General features: G+C 38.7%; 1 pseudogene; it reads right to left on the reverse strand.

Moving 5' to 3' along the window:
• Positions 1-2,384: 2,384 nt before the first annotated feature.
• LOC140603567 (UDP-glucuronosyltransferase 2B31-like) lies at positions 2,385-14,604 on the reverse strand (annotated as a pseudogene).
• Positions 14,605-15,334: the final 730 nt, after the last annotated feature.

Here is a 15,334-nt window from a genome sequence, read left to right on the forward strand (position 1 = left end):
TCATGCATTTGTATGTCACTCTGTGTCCAACATAGTTATTATTGAATTGACTCATATTTCCTCTTGGTGATTTTTTCATAAAGTCTCTTTTGATATGTAGGCTTTCCAGATTGTGAAGGCTACATATGACAATACATCCTAATTATGAGATTACATACAATCACTTTGGGAAAAGAAGGAAAGTGCTCTTGTTAAATAATTTATATGCACATAAGGAAAAGCCCTAAATTTACTAACTACAACCTTTTCTAGTTTTTAAATTCCTACTGTCAACAGGCTCTCTAAATTGAAACTTTGTTTAAGATTTATCTATTGATCTTTTTTTCAGGTGTTATTGTATTAATTGACTGAACAAGACCAAGATTTACAAATAATTCACCATTTCTCAAGTGTTTTTTTTTTTTTTTTAAAGAATTTATTTATTCATGAGAGACACAGACAGAGAAGCAGAACTTCTGCAGGGAGCCTGATGCGAGACTCGATCCCAGGATCCCGGGATCACGACCTGAGCCAAAGGCAGACACTGAGTCACCCATGTGCCTTTTCTTAAAGTTTTATATATATATATATATATATATATATATATATATATATTTTTTTTTTTTTTTTTTTTTTTTTTTTTTTTTTCTCTCATGCTCTTGCAATATCTGGCATGGTATATTAATCTTATCTCACATTAAGGAAATAACTTTTCACAACTTTCTGTACTTTGTTTCTTCCTATTTTTACTCAGAGATCTAAAGAAATCGCAACGATGTGTATTAACATTATTTTTGTATAAAATGATTAAATCTTGGATGTAAATTTGATTCTATTTCTGATCCTGGCCCAGATAATTTGAGGGAACTAATGCCATGATTATAATGAATGTGACAGATTTTGCTCATAAACTCTTTATGTTGAATGGATTTTACTCCCTTGAGTGTGTGATTTAACAGATAAGACATCCGATTAATATATATGTAAACTAACTGGAGTCCATGACATAAAGTTATTGAAAACTTTGGATATTTCTAACTCTGTGGCCTGTTGTGTAGGTTAATATTAAACTGGATATTTCGTCCTTGATATCTTACTTCTTGTATTTGTTCTCAAGCCTCGCTAGTGATAGGAGGCATGTTAATTGAATCAAATAAAATTATCGAATTTATCCACCATTGAATGAGTTTTAATGCACCAGAACAAATAATTCCTGTGAGAGAGCTGTTTATTCTGTTTATCTTGTGAGGCTCAGTGGGGGGTTGTTTATCCTGTGAGGCCCCAGGAGGAACAACAGCGGTGTCAGCGGCCAGCTCTCCAGCCCTGGAGTCAGCTCCCGCAGTAACTACCGCAGCTCCCAGTCTGCAGGGGCCTGGATGCTCCGGGGCAGGGGGCGCTGACCTGCACAGCCCGGGCTGCCCGGGCAGGAGCTCCTTGCTGTCCTCGGGCCTCCTGGCCTCCGCCTGTCCCGGGCGAGCGCTGGATCCTGGGCTGTGTCCCCGGCCTCTGGGATCCCGGCCTGCGCCGCTGGCATCGCGCTCCCGCCCCCGAGCCCCTCCGAGCTGCTCTGGCCCCGCCATGCGCGCTGCAGCCCTTAGGGAGCTCGGCCGCGGGGTGTGGGGCTCTCCCCGGGGCGCAGGTGTCTGTTAGTGTCCCCGGGAGCCCGAGGGCATCCCCGCCCTCCTGGGTCCTGCTCCCCCTCCCTGCAGCCCCTTTCCCCCGGGAAGGTCGGTGCAGCTCCTGCTCCTCCGGGACGGGGCTCTCCTGTCCTGGGGACACTCGCCCCGGCCTCAGCCCGGCTCCTCGCGGGGCCCCTCCCCTTGGATGCTTTTTTCTTTCTTTCTTTCTTTTCTTTTTTTCGTCTTCCTACCTTGATCAGAGCGCAAACTTCTCACTATAGCATTCCAGCTGTTCTCTCTTTAAATCTCAGGCAAATTCGTAAGTTTTCATGATGATTTGAAGTTATGTAGGTAATTTGGAGGGGACAGGTGACCCGCAGACCCTACTCTTCTGCCATCTGGCCCTGCCTCCAGTAAAAAAGTTTTATAATTTCAGAAATTCTAGATTCTGAATTGATATAATCTATGGTATTTCTTCCAATTCATCATTCTCACTTTCTGTGGGTTCTATCATATTTTTAAAGAAGTGTCGTTTTTACAATTACTTGTACTATTTTACGCTTTGGGAGTAGTTGCCTATTAAACCAATGAGGTTAAAGTACAGCTTTGAAATAAATGGTTGAAAATAAAAGTAAAAAAAAAAAAGAAAAGAAAAGTAGATTTAAGATCAGTTATTTCACTTTGCTAATTTCAAAATTAGCCCCTTAAGAATGGGATGAAACTCCTAGTCACTATTGACAGAAGAACCTATCTATAAATTCTATCTATTGAAAAAAATTACAATACTCAGGAAAGGTCACTAATGACCATCCTGAATGCATTGGGCAATTCTGCACTAGACATTGTGTTGAAGTCCAGTCTGACAGCTGCTCCCTTAACCCCCCTGTGAACAATGTTATCAGGTTGAATCAGCAAACAAAGGCTGCCCACCATGGGCATCCCGGGGCAGATGCCTCATGGATGCTGTTGGTTCCACCATGAGTTATAAAGCCTTTGGTTTTTGGATGACCTAGGATTGGGTGAATTTCAGCAAATTGTTGATTATAAGTCTTAGAAATACAACCAGAGTAGGACAATCTAAGGCTTTGAAAGAGGCAGTGTATTTATACAACAGATTTGTATACACTTCAAACTGCCTTAGAATGTCTTTCAGACATTCTTTAAAAGAAGAGGTACTAACTCGGCTGGAAAGGTAAGTGAAGGCTCCAGAGAAGACCGGTGCATTTCTTGTGACTTGAAAAATATTCAAGAGTGTGTATTAATCTGGAGGCATGTTGGAATATATTCTCTTAATTAAGTAGTGAAGCCGCTGAATCTGACCAGTACTGCGTCAAGGCAGCAGGAAGTATGATGGTAGTGGCATAGGAATCATAGGAAGGAAAGGCTGTCCTTTATCATGAAATATGTTATCACTTTATGGAAGACTGCGTTTTTTTTTTTTTCCTATAGAAAAGAGTCACTGGTAATAAAAAAGGAGATGCTAATTTTCAGTGGCCCCTGACACACCCCCACAGTGGGGAAAAGAGTTGGTATAAGCAGAGAATTAGGAGACAGAGACACCACCCAGAAAGGTGTTGGAAAATGCTCTGTAAGAGGAAGCTTCCTTCTTTACACAGGAATGTGACTGTGTATAATAAAATGCTAACAATTATATAAAATACCAACTGTTGGATCTTATCCTTTCTCCCAAGGATTGGGAAATATATATAAGGCTGTTAATTTTTTTTTTTTAATTTTTGAAGCTTTTGATGAGAAAGGAAATGTTCAGTGTCTTTCTTTCCTGGGGAACTATCATTGTCTGGTTGGTTGTTACTTATTTCAACATTTTTCTTCCAGAGTCTTACCAAGAAGGTCATTCAGCGGGATTCACTTGCACAGTCAAGTATTTGGCCCTAAGGTATCTGGTTTCTTACCATCAAATCACCATAGAACCTATAAGGTAAAGAAAATACCTTATTTCATGAGTCAAACTTTGAAGTGATAGCATGTTAGAATCTAAATAGATGGAGAGACATCTAGTAAAAAGGCCTGACATATGACAGATAAGGAAACGAGGACAAGAGATGTTATATAAGGAAAACCAATGAAATACTCATGTAATAGGAAGAGGCATACTACATGTACTTATTTTTATATTCAATCAAGTATAAATGCAATCATAATGTTTCATACTCAAGGGTTAGGCAAATGAGACTATCAATGACGACTTAAAGAATATAAAACATTTTAGTCCTTATAATTCTAGTCAGAAAAGGTAGCAAACTACTAATGATGTGTCATTTAACTATTATACTAGTTCTCTCCTATTTAATTCTTTTTTGAATGATGGGGGAAGTAGCTTATTTATATCTACTTGGTCCACAAATTATTTTATTAGAGTTTTACATCTTTTGATTTACCAAATCAGCACGGTTATTTGTTAGAATGAAAACTGATATTTAACAATTTATTACTAATACATTTCTGCTTCATAAGTATGCTTAGCTTCTTTTAGATTACTAATTATTAGTGACCACTTCCAAGAAAAATTTCAAGCAGTAATTTTGAAAATGGATCCAGTGTCACCAAAATGGCTGGATTTGAAGATTCTTTAAATGTAGAAATGAAGAGCATTTTGTCACTTTATAAATAGCCGTCTAGCTGTTGAAATGGATGCTTTTCTTTAACTGACTCCTAATGTTTCAAGGATATGTTACAGTGTTTTGACTGCATTGATTAATGTGTTTTCCTATAGCCAAGTGCTTTCCAAGTACAGTGCCATAAATTAGGTATAGATTTTGGAATTCTCAGCAATCCTCATCAGCTGGATTCTAATTTATAAGTGGTTAACATATTAAAGTAACTACAGGTTCTCAGCAAATTAGGGTGATAAGGAGAAAACTATCCCAGTAAGAAAACTAAAAATTAGTTCACAAAAACCAGAAACGCCATGTGTATTCTCTATATATTAGACACAACTTATAATTTTATCTTATAGGGAAGAGGCATCTGAAACTTTCCCATGCTAGGCTTGCTTCTGGTTGATTCCTTTTTATATGCTCTTCTTCTTCAATCTGGGGAAGATAATATTCTTATGGACTAGAAGCAGATTCCTTTTTTTAAACAAGATTTTATTTGTTTATTCATGAGAGACACACAGAGAGGGGCAGAGACACAGGTAGAGGGAGAAGCAGACTCCTTGTGGGGAGCCTGAATGGGACTCTATCCCAGGACCCCGGGATCATGCCCTGAGCCAAGGCAGAAGCTCAACCACTGAGCCACCCGGGCGTCCCTAGAAGCAGAGTCCTTCAAGAGACTTCATGACTGCAGGATTTAGATCTAATCAGGCAGAAATTAAAAATCAATTAAATGAGATGCCATCCCAACTAGAGGTCCTAACAATGAGGGTTAAGAGGTAGAAGAACGAGTGAGTGACATAGAAGACAAGTTGATGGCAAGGAGGGAAACTGAGGAAAAAAGAGACAAACAATTAAAAGATCATGAGGATAGGTTAAGGGAAATAAATGACAGCCTCAGAAAGAAAAATCTATGTTTAATTGGGGTTCCCGAGGGCACCGAAAGGGCCAGAGGGCCAGAATATGTATTTGAACAAATCATAGCTGAAAACTTTCCTAATCTGGGAAGGGAAACAGGCATTCAGATCCAGGAAATAGAGAGATCCTCCCCTAAAATCAATAAAAACCGCTCAACACCTCGACATTTAATAGTAAAGCTTGCAAATTCCAAAGAAAAAGAGAAGATCCTTAAAGCAGGTAGAGACAACTTTTATGGGGAGAAATATTAGGTTAACAGCAGACCTCTCCACAGAGACCTGGCAGGCCACAAAGGGCTGGCAGGATATATCCAGGGTCCTAAATGAGAAGAACATGCAGCCAAGAATACTGTATCCAGCAAGGCTCTCATTCAGAATAGAAGGAGAGATAAAGAGCTTCCAAGATAGGCAGGAACTGAAAGAATATGGGACCTAGAAGCAGAGTCCTCCTGATGGATTAAAGCACAGGGTCTCTCTAAGGGCTCCCCCCCACCTCTTCAGGCCTTAGCAGGGCCCAGTACCTACGGCCGTTTTTTCTCTTTTTTCTAAATCATCCTGGCTGGATGCATACCTAGACATAGTTTGGTGAGCCATGGCCATCCTTTCTCTGAACAGCACCCTGAAAAACACACTGAATAGGCCTATTCCAAAATTTAGGGGAAGTAAGAGAGACCTGGATTACTTGGGAAGCCCAATCTGCATGACCGATGCCTTTCAGATTTTATGATTTCCTGCTTAACACTACTATTAAAATTACCTTCCTTCTGAGAACATGGGTGGTGTATACAGAGCCCTCAGAAATCCTGTAAGGAAAATGGACGAATGACAGAACAAAATTTCATGATTTCTGTACTTGCCAATGATACTATTATAATACCAAAATTCACACTGTACCTCTTAGACACTATTTCTTTTGATTACAATATTAATGCCAAAATTATTGTCAATCAAATCACCCACTTTAGCACCTGCTTTATCTATTTTGGTTTTTAAACTGATACCTGAGATAAATTGGAGCTATCATAATAGTTTACCTTTCATTTTCATGCATGAAATTTGAATGATCAGAACCTTTACAGAGGTTTTTTTTTTTTTAAATTTTATTTATTTATTCATGAGAGACACAGACAGAGGGAGAAGCGGGCTCCTCACAGAGAGCGTGATGCGGGACTCGATCCCCAGACCCTGGGTCAGGCCCTGCGCCAAAGGCAGACGCCCAACCACTGAGCCACCCAGGCGCCCCGGAACCTTTACCGTGGTTGTCCACTATAAGGTACTTTATGTAACCTTTTGTGGACTCTGGGCAGGGCTGATGCAATCACATTGACCCTTTCTTCTGTCATGTTACTGACCACTGACCCCAGAGTAAACACCACAATCCCATTTTCTCCAGAACTCTGGCAAATTCTTCCATTTCCTGTGGGGAAAGATTTGCTCCATCATAAAAGAATAACAGCGTGGAAACTACTCTTGAAAAGATTGCTACGAACAACTGAATCATGTATTAGCAGGAGTTATTAAAGTAATGGATTTTTTATTGTGGTAAAATAGGTATAACATAAAATTTACCATTTTAAGCATTCTTAAGTATATAGATCAGTAGTGTTAACTATGTTCACTTTGTAGAACTTTCTCTTCTGGCAAAACTGGAACTTTAAACCTATTATAGCATAATGCCCCATATCTCCCTTCACCATTCCCTGGCAACCATCATTCTCCTTTCTATTTTTATGAATCTGACCAGTCTAGATTCCTCTAGAACTGGTGTCATACAGTATTTGTCTTTTTGTAAATGGCCCCATTTCACCGTAACAATTGTGAGGGGACTTTACCTACTAGAATTGAAGCTCATGTCAGCCTGCTACCCTGTACCTTTTACCAAAAGAAAAAGATGTTTCAAAAAAATATTTTTTGGTGTAGACTGTTTAAAAATAAAAGTGGATTATATAATTTATTACATGAAATAAATTTTTAATAAATCATAAAAAAGTCCTAAGGTTCATTCGTGATGGCACATGTTAAAATTTTCTTCTGAGTATTATTCCATTGTGTGCATATACGGCATTTCATCGACTGATCCCTTCATCAGTGGACACTTGGGTTGTTTCTACCTTGTGGCTCTTGTGAATAGCGATGTCAGGAAGATGGGTGTCCTAATTTCAATTCTTTTTGGATATGGACCCATACATAAGTCTTATTGCTGGACCAAATGGTAATTCTATTTTTACCTTTTCAGGAGCCTCCATCCCCTTTTCGTCAGTGTTATTTATAATAGATCTAATCCCTCATTTCCTTTTGGAGTATACAATTGATATGAGATCGATTTCCTTTATCAGTATATTTGTACAACTGAGTGTGCATTTCTATGTGGATGTGTGTGTTTGTATGTACAAGTAAGAAACAAAGGAGAGCCAGTATGCACTATCAAGGAGGAAATGCTCTTAGATGTGTTGGATTATACCTGGATTCTTTATAATGTTATCATGACTAACACAGATTCCTGAAAGGAGGCCACACAGCAGGATATGAACTCACCTTTACTTCTTTATTATTATAGTCCTATTAAACTACTTGTGTTTAGTCTAGGCAGGTTTTCTGAAAAGTTGCTTTTCTTTAGTCATTGGTATTTTATTTCTTTGACTGTGAGCACTAAAAAAAATCATATTGTGATTGAGATGACGTTATATCCTTTTCCTCTTAGCTTCATCATCTATACCTAACCTTAAACTTTGCCAGCATTTCCCAAGCTCTCCTCTCAAAACGCTCTTTAAGGATTAGAGGCTAAGACGTGCTGTCATTCACGAATCGGGTTCTCCTTTTGGAATTTGCATAAAGTAGTCCTGTGATTCCTATTGACACTCCAGAAATATATAGTAACTTACTTCAATGACCATATTTTTGTCTTCCTTAGGTATGACATCTTTTGCCCTGAAATCATTTTGTGTAATTGGTGTCTCATTAGAATGTGCTATGCATTAGTGGCAGTGAGGGGAGGGGCCCTGGTCATCCCCACAGTGAGTGCCCAGGGTAGCACTTGCACCACAGTGGCAGAGGTACAGCAGGGCTTAGCAGAGATGTGGTCACCCTCCTGAGTAGCTCAATTCAGACTATATAAAGCTCTTGGTAAAGCCGTGTTCTACTGGAATTGTTTTGTAATTATTCTGGCTTGTAGTCCCGGATCCTTGCCAATTTAAGAATATTTACTACTTTGTATGCTAGAATAATTCCTCATTGCTCAATGCACTCTCCTACCAAAAAAAAAAAAAAAAAAAAAAAAAAAAAAGAAAAAAAAAAGGAAAGAAGAAATAAAGAAAGAAGAGAAACAAATGGAAAGGAGCCAAAATTTCCTGGATATCTTGTCAATACTACACTTACCTTTTTGGTTTCGTTTTGTTTCCTTTTGGTCTCTCTGTTTTAAATTCATTATTTCTTATTTTCTCTCTGGAAAATAATGATTAATCCTTCTAATACAAAGAGTATGCTTTCTCATTCTTTCTCATTGTTGTATAGCTTCTCTAAAAGCTTTTTTTAAAAAAATAGAATAAAAAAAAGTTTCAAACGTTGACCTTGTAGACTATATGGTGTCCAGAGACTTCTTCAAAGGTAGAATTCTACCCAGGGGTGCCTGGGTGGTTCAGTCATTTAAGTGTTCCAGTCCTGATTTCAGCACAGGTCATGATCTCAGTGTCGTGAGGTCACCCCCCCCCCATAGGATCCTGCCCTCAGCAGGAAGTCTGCTTGGGATTCTCTCTCTCCCTCTGTCTCTGCCCACCCCCTGCTTAAATACAAACATACATACATACATACATACATACATACATACAATCTTTTAAAAAAGTATAATTCCACCCTAATGATATTAGTTTCACATATGGTCACTCTACTCTCCTATGACTAACATTTGGCATCCTCGTGATCTCTGGGAGTCAGTAACCTGTAGCAACATTGATAGTTACCTATGTTCAATGTTTTGTCTCATTAGCTCCCTGCTGATAGCCTTCTTCAACCATGCTGTAGAAGATGCTTCTCTATAGCTCCCTATAATCTTTCCTTCGGTTCATCACTGACTTAGACTAGTCGTTCTCATTCTATAACATTCTTCTAAAAATAAATAACATGGGTTTATTGAAAGAACATTTGGAAAAGCTTGAAAGAGAATAAAAAAGGAAGTAAGATTCACTCCCTAGTCTCCATCCACGTTTATCCTTGGGGTGAAAAATATATACATTTTTGCACATTTTGATTATTTTTCTCTGTATAGTTTTATATGTGCATATTATGAAGTCAAAATGTATAGACTTTTTTTTTTTGAGAGAGAGAGAGAGAGCAAGCATGCACATGAGTGGTGGGAGGTGGTGAGGGAGAGGGAGAGAGAGAATCCTAAGCAGGTTCCACACTCAGCACCTCATGATGCTGAGATCACAGACTGAGCCACAATCAAGAGGCGGTTGCTTAACTGACTGAGCCACCCAGGCACCCCAAAGTGCATAAGCACATTTAAAGATTCTTATAGGAATTTTCCAAATGTCTTATTTCTTAAATGGAGAGTATGGAAATATCCTGGGATCCTAATAATTAATGGAAAGCAAGTCGTTTGGAAGAAGAATTTATTTTATATATTAAAGAATATTAGACAGGCTTCACAATCATTGACTTGGAATCAGATCTTATTTTGCAACTTAATAACAGCAGCTACTGGTACTAATCATTATGATTATACATCTATTCATCCTTCTCCTTGTCCTCTTCTTCTTCCTCTTTTCCACTCCTACTGATGTTGTCACCTTATCTTAGTGTGAAGGGGACATCTCTCAAGAATAGGTATAGATTGAATAGAACTTTCCCTAATCTTACCTCGGCCTTTACCCTTGTGAAAGTTTCCACAGGTGGCCTAAATAATTTGTAATCAAGAGAAATTGCATTAACCCTTGAACAAGATTTCAGTTTTATGTTGTTGCCAATCAAATGGTAGACAAAAAGGATCTCTTAATAGGTCAATTAAGAGTTGAGTAAAGGATGCTTATTGTCTATTAGTATCTTAAAGATATGCCATCAGTTTAAAACATATAGATTCTTTCTCTCATAAGGAATATCATTCTATGTACTAACAGCATCACTTTGTAATTTTAGTCTCTAGGGAGTTTTCAGAGAGAAGTGTAGAAATGTAACAAGTGTGCAGAATGTATAATCCTTATTATACACGCAATGCCCATTTTCTCTTTGATCATGCTGACTGACAGGAAGCTATGATATCTAGAACGGTGTTCCCTATGGGATCTTTCATACAGGTTTGGTATATGGTATACGGACTTACTCCAATAAAAGCTAATCCATTTTATGCTCTAAATGTCAAAGTCTGGGATCACAGATGAGGAATTATTTAAAGGCTGTAAAGAAGCCAAGTAATTTTGGGTTTGGCTGCCAATTTTCTTAGGGTACATGCAATATTATTGGGGAATGGTCTTCCCTGTAAACTAGAATACTGGTTAAGAGCCTTAACTCTTACCGAATACTCTGAGCGTTTCAATGCCCTCATCTGGTTGCCAAACTACACATTTACTCTTAAGTACTGCACAGAATATCTATTCTCTATGGCTGTGCTAGAAAATGCCATCTTTATCTTTTGGAAACCAGTTCTTATTTAATGAGGAATCATATCAAATTAGTCTGACAGTTTGGGTTATTAATAACATAATAGTAACAAAATCATGACGGCACTTAATATTCCTTCTGTATCAATATGCGCCAGAGAAATTTCAAAAATTTTGTAAATGTTAAGTAGTTATCTCATTGGATAGAAATATGAGGCTATCTTATAAAGATAAGGCATAGTCATATCTTTAATGTCCTGTTCTTCTGTCATGTTACCTGAACTCTTGCAACGACCTCCTAACTGGTTCTTTTTCACTCTTGCCCCTCTGCTGTCCAATCCAGTGATCGCGTCTTGAGAGCCTTTTGAAAAAGCAAATCTGATCGTATCTTTCCCTTTTCACACCCCTTTTCTCCTTTTCCTTAGCTCCCTAATGCCCTTAGTAGATACTTCAAAATCCTCGTAATTCTTTGCCTCTCACATACTTCTCTAGCATCATCTGCCTCTTTATTCAGCCTCTTTCTACCAGACAGAACTCAGACTTCTCAGCAAATGTCATTATTACTCTACCTGATTTATTTTTTGTAGTCTTCCTCTCTCCCCATCTCTTCCTCTTACAACTGCACATCCTTCAGATCTCAGGTAGCAATGGTATGAGGTACTTTCTATGATCCCTGCTAGGTGTTCTTCAGTATTGTGGTTTCTCCTTATTATAACACTTCTCACATAGTTTTAATCACATGCTTAAATTCTTTCCAAGTAGAATGTCAGGTGCATATGGGTGGAAATTTGTGTCTACGCTGTTCTCTGAATATGCAGCACTTACGTCTGAACTATGCTAGTCACTTTAAGAATATTCTCTGAATGAATGATTGATACTTTCTTGTGTGTAGGATAATGAAGGCCTTAACTTAACCGAACCCTATTCCCAAGGTCTCCAGGTATAATGTTATTTTGCAATAATAATGAAATTCACATTATTGTAATGATATTGAAATATTTACATTTCTAATCATCAGGTCATTTTACCCAGCTTCCCATATCTTTCTCACTGTAATCAGACATTCTGAATAAAGGGTACAGAATCATTTCTACTGACAATGCAAAGTAAAAAGTAAACAAAGCAAAACAAACAGATACAGGTTACCGTCAGCAGGGGTTTGGGAGGTTTGCAGTGGAGGCCTCCGACAAATGTGGAGGAGTGGGCGAGGAAATTCCAAATCCCAGTATGTATCAGCTTTCCTCATTATCTCCGATATTGTAGTGGGTCTTCCTGACGGGAAAAAGAGCAAGCGAAAGGTAGAGGAAACAGGAATATTGTATGTGAATATACCAGGTAATTTTCTGAAAGGAGCTTGAAATGACTTAGCCAAAAGTGTTTAAAAGTGTCTGTGGTTTGAAAATAAAAATATGTAAATATGTATATTGTTTATAAACATATACACAAAGAAAAAGTGCAACAGACTCATTAAACCTAAGCCGCTAAAATATTTAACATGCATTTATGTATTCCGTGAAGCTGTTAAAGTAACAAATGCAAATGTAAAAACTGATTTCAACTCCTCAATCAATGAGCCCTACCCACACTCATGGAAACACTTTTCCCTCGAGTACTCTAGTCTACTGTCTATAATTTAGCAAGCTATTTGATTCTAGATTTTCCAAGTATATTGTGAGGTTTTGAGGGTATGGCCATTACTCTATTTGGTTCATGTTAAGAGCTTAATAATATTTGTGCATTAAATAAAAATATTTATCAAAGCAGCTGGGAACTCGAGGAGCCTGCTTCTCCCTCGGACTAGGTCCCTGCCTCTCTTTCTGTGTCTCTCATGAATAAATAAATAAAATCTTTTTTAAAAAGGTGGCTGGAAATTATCATAATGTCTGGAAATAGGCATGTTCACCCTTAATCTTAGCTCATTTTTTTTCTTTAATGGAAAGCCATAATTTTGGAAAAAAATATAGACTAATAACATGTGTGTCCATACTTGAACAAAATTTAAGTACTTACTTAAGGAATATGTATGTAGTCATTAGAAACTTCAACTTATAGGCTCCTGAGTGTGGGAGTCCAGACTTTCAATTGTGGAGGAGTCCTTCAGATAATTTGGCAACTCAGCTTAATTTTTAAGTGAAACTAAAACAAGGAGGACACAATTTCCTTCAATGCTCCATAGACAGTTGTGCTAGAAATATGTACATCCTAAGTCTACAGGTCTTTTTTGATAACGGTAGTTCATGAAATCCCTAATGCTTTCTATTGAAGATGAAAAAAGGATAATAGAATTTATATGTAGAATGACTAGGAAGGGCACAGAGAATGTTTAGGGCACTGAAACTACTCTGTAAAATAGAGTGGTGGATACATAATATTACAACTATTTCCAGACTCATCAAATGTACAACCCCAAGAATGAACCTTCACATGAACTATGGACTTTGGAGCATAATGATCTGTCGATACGGTTTCCTCAGTTGTAACACACTCTGTATTCCTCTGCTGCGGGATGCGGATAATACAGGAGCAATGCACGTGAGGCGCCAGGGCATATAAGGTGAAGCTCTACTTAATATTGCTGTGGACCTAAAACTCCTCCTTACAGTGCAGGCTGTCACACACAAAGAAACAAGAATGCATGTGCGATTGCTCAAAGACTCCTCAGTGCTTCCGTTTGTAGGTTATACTTCTTGGGAGCGTTCTGTATTAGCAACGGACCACAGGATTCTACCTGACCTTATAATTTAAGCATTCCATAGTATTTGTGAGCTTGAGAGATTACTTCATATTTTCATTCCATCATTTGACTTATAAAAGACAATTTTCGTTGAGGTTGTACAAAGTCACCTTCCTAGGCACTAGGACAATTAAGATTTCATGCTACCAATTAAAGACATGACTGAGGAGAGCCTGGGTGGCTCAATGGGTTAAGCGTCTGCCTTTGGCTCAGGTCATAATCCCAGGCTCCTGGGATTGAGTCCAGCATCGGGCTCCTTGCTCAGCAGGGAGCCTGCTTCTCCCTCTCCCTTGGCCTGCTGCTCCCCATGCTTGGGCTCTCTCTCTCTCTCTCTCTCAAATAAATAAGTAAAATATTTAAATAGAAAAAGAATAAAAACCATGACTTCCCTAAGACTTCACTGTCTTAGGTTGATCCCAACTCCTCTCATTAAATGTTTGGAAACAAAAGTCAAAATAAAGCACGTAGAGCACGTATTTTCACTCTCTCCATGAATGTCATTTGATCAGTTAATTCTGACCGAATAAGAGCTACTAGGAGGGAGGGAGAGGAAGTCCTCCACGGTGTTTCTCAAACGCGTAGCCTGCAGAGAACCGGAGACTGTACACTAGAGGTATTCTCAGGAGCTCAGCCACAGCTCACGCAGGGTCCGACAGCGTCGGCAGGAATGACCTTGAACTCTGATCCTTGTCGTTTTGTCATGAGGTTCTCGTTTAAAGACGCATCTGTACAGTTTATCAAGACAACCAGCACATTTCCAAAGGGTTTCTGGCATTAGTGCAAAAAGGGGCCAAAATGTATGTTTGGGGAGATCACGTGTCCATCTATTGGCCAGTTGCGTCATAGTAACCTCAGTATCCTTTGTCGCCAAAGATGTAGGGTATGTCTCCAACTTACTAGCAGGTTGTTTGTCGGGACCAAGAAGAATGGAAGCTGAAGATGTCAGCACAGTCACTTCACGACCCCTCTGGACAAGTTCATCCAGGAAGGCCTTTATACTGATCCCGTGGCTGTATTCCGTGGCCACAGCAGCACCTTTCCGGGACGACTCCCGGAGCTGAAGGAACAGCTCAGCTGGAGCAGCAGCAAAACTGAAACCCGTTTCACAGACGTTTTGCGTCTTTTCAAATTGCTGTTCCCTGTTGTCATTACTTGTGCCTTCCTTCTTCATTTAGATGTTTGGTCCATTTTGAGTAGTTTTTGCATATGGCTTGAGAGATTAAAAAGAGTGTTCATTTCCTTGTCAAAAATGCATCAGCCATCAGTGTGTGAGAATATTCCTGGGTTCTAAAATCTATTCTGTGGCTCCATATGCTTATCTCTGTGCCTGTGTCACGCTCTCGTGATTACTGTAATTTATCATTAGTTTTCTCTTCCGGCTTTTTATTTAAATTCCAGTTAGTCAACATACAGTGTAATATTAGTTTCACATGTAGGACGTAGTGACTCATCACTTACAGACAATACCCGGTGCAGTGTAGTTATTTTTAAAATCAATCAGTGTAATTCCTCCATTTTTATTCAAAGTTATATAAAGGTTGTTGGACTACTTTTAGGTCCCTTGAAATATCTATATAAATTTGAGACTGGCTTGTCAATCCATTGTAAAAGGGTCCGCTGGGATTGTGATAGCGAAGGAGATGGTGTTGGACTGTGTATCAATTTGTGGAGAATTACTATTACAACAATGTTGTTTAGATCCATGAATATGAGGTGTCTTCCTTTTAGAAATTTTAAAGTATCTTCCTGCAATGTTTTGTAGTTTCCCTAGTACAGACTTTACCCTTTCCTTGTGAAATTGATGAGGCATTTTGTTCTTTTGATGGTGCTATAGTGGGGATTGTTTTCTTAATTTCATTCTGGATTGTTTATTGCACTT

The sequence above is a fragment of the Canis lupus genome, chromosome 14 (genome assembly GCF_048164855.1).
Source record: "Canis lupus baileyi chromosome 14, mCanLup2.hap1, whole genome shotgun sequence".
NCBI lineage: Eukaryota > Metazoa > Chordata > Mammalia > Carnivora > Canidae > Canis > Canis lupus.